Genomic DNA, 5,558 nt, shown 5'->3' with positions numbered 1-5,558 from the left:
GAACATACCCAATGGTACTCCCACACCACAACACTTAACCGGAAATTTCATTGCCAAATCCGCATTTATCCAATTAGTCGAAAGAAGCCAATTTGGGGGGATGTCTAATAAAGACCCTCACTCTCACATGGAGACTTTTTGTGACTATTGTGATGCGATTTCTCAAACCGGTGTAACTCAAGACCAAATTCGATGGGTCTTATTTCCTTTTTCTCTAATTGGCACCGCAAAACAATGGTTGAAAGGCCTTGATAAGGCTACTCTCGGAATTGACTCTTGGAAGAAATTGGCTCTAGCTTTCTACAAAAAGTTCTATCCATCGGAAAAGACTAACATGCTAGGAGCTCAAATTACGGGCTTTAAGCAAAGAGATGAAGAATCCTTTTATGAAGCTTGGGAGCGATTCAAAGGAATTTGTCGCTCATGTCCTCATCATGGACTTAGCGAGTGGTTCTTGGTACAACAATTTTGGAACGGTCTTTATGAAGACTCAAGAAACATTCTCAACATGGGATCAAATTGAATGTTCACCGAAGTTGACGACAATCAAACTTGGAATAAGATTGAGGAAATGGCGGTGCATAATTCACAATATAGTAGACCTCGTAAGGCTACTAGAGGAGGAAAGCATGAAGTGGACTCTATTACTCAATTGGGTGCTCAACTTAGTGCCCACATTGATACCATCAATTTGAAGTTCGAAAAAGCTATGGCTAGACTTGAAGAAGCCTCAAAATCACCAAAGCAACATGTTAATGCCATGACGGCATCTTCATCAATCCCAAGTGGGATATGTGAGAATTGTGGAACTTTGGGACATGACCAAAGTGAATGTAGGGGAACAAATGAACAAGTGAATGCTTTTCAAGCATACAAAAGTGGTACCCCTTATTCAAACTATTACAATGAAAACACCAAATTCCACCCAAATCTCTCATACAAAAGCCAAAATGTTCAAAACCCTCAACCAACATACACCCCACCTCCCATGAGAAACCAAAATCAAAGACCCTTTTACAACCAAAACCAAGGTTACCAAAATCAAACTCCATACAATCAACAAAATGACCAAGGTTTTGATGTTCAAAAAGCGGTCCTCCAAATGCAAAAGAATCAACAAGAGTTTTTCACTCAAATGCAAAAGGATAGTCAAGCAAAGGAAATCACCATCAACAACATCCTAGCCCACACCAAAATGTTGGAAACCAAATTGACTCAACTAGCATCTTCAAGCTCACAAAGACAAAAGGGGCAATTACCACCTCAAATTAATCCCCCGAGACATGAAACGGTTAGTGCCATTCACTTGAGAAGTGGTACTAGGTATGAAGCACCAAAGAAGCAAGTTGAGGATGAAGTTGTGGAAGCTAGTGACAAAGAAGAAGTTGTGCAAAACTCCAAGGATGGAGAACCATCAAAAGAAGAAGTTTCAAAGAAAAATGAAGGCAAGGCCAAGGAGAAGGAGCCCATTGTGATTAGACTTCCTTTTCCAAGTCGTCAAGCCAAGCCCAAATTTGATGACCAACTTGGAAAATTTATGGAAATTGTGAAGAATTTGGAAGTCTCGATTCCTTTCACGGAATTAATCAATCACGTGCCGGCCTATGCAAAGTACATGAAAGACATCCTTACGAAGAAGAAGTCGATCCGGAAGCTTGAGACTATCGCCTTCACTAAGGTGAGTAGTGCAATACTTCAAGGGAGTTCACCTCCAAAACTTAAAGATCCGGGAAGCTTCTCAATACCGTGTACCATTGGCGACACCACGATCAACAAAGCCTTATGTGATCTAGGGGCTAGTGTGAGTGTTATGCCGTACTCGGTGAGTAAAAGGTTAGGGATGGGAGAGCTTAAATGCACCAATATCACACTCCAAATGGCCGATAGATCGACGAAGACACCATTAGGGATATGGGAAGATGTTCCCGTAAGAGTTGGGAAATTTTTCATCCCGGTGGACTTTGTCATTGTTGACATGAAAGAAGACTCCAATATTCCAATCATTCTAGGTAGACCTTTCTTGCACACCGCGAGTGCGGTGATAGACGTGAAGCATGGAGAGCTCACTCTAGAAGTGGGAGATGAAAGCATAACTTTCAATCTTGACAAGACCATGAGAGCTCCCCGTTTGCATGAACCATGTTTTATGGTTGATCATTATAGCCGGAAGGATGATAGGAAGAAGTCGGAATTCCAATGGAAGAATAAAGTCGATGATGCTCCATTCAAAGAGCAAGTGAATTGTAACAAAGAGAGCTTGAAAAGCTCACCCATGACAAGTGAAGAAGATGGCCTCATTGGCCAAGACAAGAAAGTGGGAGAGTTGTCTCTATCAACTCAAGAGATCTTTAGTGACCAAGTAGATGAAGTTTGCGGTCTTTGGGACGATGAGTTTGAAGGGATTTTCAATCCCTACATTGGTAATGCTATCGATCAAGACCAACATGAAGGACAACAAGTGCAAAGATCTATTGAGGATCTTTATCATGACAATGAACAAGCTTTTGACTACTTCTTCAAGATGTTGAGCAACATCAACAACACCTTGGACATGCCCCCATGACATCTATCTAAGGATGAGAGTTTGGTGGAGTCCTCTCCAAACCACCATTTGTAAATATTTCTAACTTTGTAACTTGCATTTTAATTTTTACATTGCATTTTTGTCATTTTTGGATTTTTATGCCTTGATCAAGATATTTATCATTTTTGAGAGAAGTGAGGGAGGGACTAATGATTTTATTGATGTGTAGTGCTTTAACTTAGAGTGGGGATATCAATTGCCTAGGCTACTCATGCCTTTGTAGTACCCCTACAATGGAGAACACGGGATTTGAAGAATGAAAATGACACGGGATATGCAAGTGCACAGATGGAACTGAATCCGGGTAGACCAGGTTGAATCCGAGCGTCTCTATGGGTAATCCGCTCGTCTTATGGGAATCCGAGCGTCTATGGAAGAATTTGTCCGTCCAAATGAGCTGCAAAATTGAAAATTTTGGTCTGTTAGAGAATCTGAGCGTCCCAGCTGAGAAGACGCTCGTTGGAAAGAATTCGCTCATCTTTGCAAGAAGACGCTCGTCTTTTTGGCAGTGCAGATCAAGAAAATTCGTTGTAACAGAATCCGCTCGTCTTTAAGGGAATCCGCTCGTCCTGAATTGCAGAAATCCGCTCGTCTTCATTGAGAGACGCTCGTCTTTAGGTGAGATTTCTTGACGCCAAATTGAGCAGAATCCGAGCGTCCCGACAGGAATCCGCTCGTCTTCCCCCTGCATTTTGAAATTTCGGGTGTTTTGAATACCCCTTCCCACATTCATTCATTCATTCAGTCAAACACTACCCAAAACCCCAAAACCCTTATCCTCTCCATCACCAAAAACAAGATTTCCTCAACCAAATTCAACAAAATTAAATCCAAACTTCCTTACAACAACAATTAATCACTCCTTTTACAATAATAATCAACCCAAGCACCAAAATCTTCAACCTTTAAGTCGATTTTTGAAATACAAAGGCAAATCCTTTCATCTTAAAATCGATTTGGGTATAATTGGAAATTGAAGATTTTCAATCTTTTCTTGGTATAATCATCAATGGCAAGAACAAAAGGAGCAACAAAGGCACTCAAGGCAAATGCACTCTCAAAAAGGCAACAATGCCTTCAAGCAAAGAAATCTTCAATGGCTATGGTGGTTGCTAGTGCAAACTTGGAAGTTCAACAACAAGATCCTCACTTGGAAGCAACAACATCAACAACTCCGTAAATTGCTCAATTATCAAACTATCCGGAGGTAATTTTCATTTCTAACTCCCACAGGGATACATTTGCCAAGTATGCTAAGAAAGCCATTCTACCCACCAAATTCATATGTGAAGATGCCTTGAACAAATTGGGTGTCCTTGAACAAACAAAAGCCTTCTTTGAAGCCATGGGGTTGGGAAAATTGTTTACTACAAGAGAATTGACATACCCCTCCCTTACCTTGGAATTCTTAAGTTCATTGAAAGTGACTAAGGTAGAGACTAGAACATATATTGAGTTTCGCCTTGCCAATGTGAATAGGCGCATCACCTTTGATGTTTTGAGTAAAGCATTAGGTCTTAGTGATACACCATATTATCATAAGATGCCCGAAAAGTATGACCCCGCTCCTCTTTGGGAGGCAATCTCCGGGAAGAAATTTGTGAGCTTTCATGCTTGTCGCGCTCTATTAGTCCACCATCCGGGCATTAGAGTGTGGCACAAGGTCATCGGGAATACTATAATTGCAAGAAAAGACACTAATCACTTTACAAAGCTCGATTGTGTTCTACTTGAGTCGGCCTTAAATGTTGGAAGGGAATTCACTAAGCCTTACAATGCTCTAAGGCTTTTGGTGGAAAGATGGCTCAATGTTGATTGTGGTAAGGAAGGCACCGCTTTTATCGTAAATGGAGGTCTAGTTACTCTCTTGGCCAAACACTTTGACGCAAATTTCAACAAGGATAACACCTATGTGGCGATCAAAGGGGGTCATCTCATTGACATGGACGCCATGATTAACAAGTACAAGTGGGTCAAGCATAACTCTCTTGACACCAACTATGGGTGGCTCACCAATGATGCTAGATCTTTCACTTTGCCTTCCAAGATATGCCGCTTGAATGCTCATCGAACAAACTACCTACTTCCACTCTCAAAGGGCACCGAGTACATCATCCGTCAACAAAGGGGCGAAATTGAATAGCCCTCCTCCTCCATTGTTACACCACCCTATCCATTCAAATATCAAGAGTTCAGACCCAAAGATGTCGAAGTGGGCAATGACTACATGACTGTACTTATGCAAGAGATGCATAAACAAGCTTACAATGATCGAGTAGATGCATACTTGGCCCAATATCCACCCCTCCTTCATTTAGCTAGGCAAGGACTACTTGATCCTTCATGTCCTTTGCCTAGTTGGGCGGATAGGGAAGTCTTCTTTCCAAGTACATCTAGGGGTGAAAGATCGGGTGAAGATGAGAATGTCGATGATGAGGTTGTTGATGATGAGGGCGTTGATGAAGAGGTAGATGAAGAAGAAGAGGCAAATAAAGATGATGAAGGAAGTGAGCAAGGAAGTGAAGAGGGAAGTGGTGATGAGTCCGCTTCTATGGAGGAAAATGATGACAATGATATGGTGGAGGACTAGCAAGCTTTGGAGGCTCCTACCCTCTTGAGGTTTGTCTATTTCTTTCTTTGTTTTATTTATTTGTATCTTGATCATAGTTGGAGAGTCCTAGCAACATGAGGACTAACACCTCGGCCACATTGAAGTGTTCTTTTATTGTTCCCGTTTGAAAAATCCTAAACGACAACATTTAGTTTCATGCATTGCATCTTGTGTGCATGAACTACCCCATAATTTAAGACATTAGAAATAATGTCTATCTCGGTTTGGGGAAGTACATGCATACGCAACGGGAGGTAATCTAAATTACGCTCTCCGTCATAAATAAAAAAACATGCATCATGTAGTGTAGATTAGTATAGCTTGCATTTAGTATAGAATTCATGCATCATACTTGCATAATTT

The 5,558-nt window shown here is 41.2% G+C and overlaps 1 non-coding gene across 1 annotated transcript; it reads right to left on the bottom strand.

Moving 5' to 3' along the window:
- Positions 1-334: 334 nt before the first annotated feature.
- On the bottom strand, positions 335-441 carry LOC141625832 (small nucleolar RNA R71). Its single transcript, XR_012535582.1, has one exon. It is a non-coding gene; the product is annotated as a small nucleolar RNA R71 (small nucleolar RNA).
- Positions 442-5,558: the final 5,117 nt, after the last annotated feature.

The sequence above is a fragment of the Silene latifolia genome, chromosome X (assembly GCF_048544455.1).
Source record: "Silene latifolia isolate original U9 population chromosome X, ASM4854445v1, whole genome shotgun sequence".
NCBI classification, from domain to species: domain Eukaryota; kingdom Viridiplantae; phylum Streptophyta; class Magnoliopsida; order Caryophyllales; family Caryophyllaceae; genus Silene; species Silene latifolia.
Note: the sequence above shows the minus strand (reverse complement) of the source record. Positions and strands in the feature narration are given on the sequence as shown.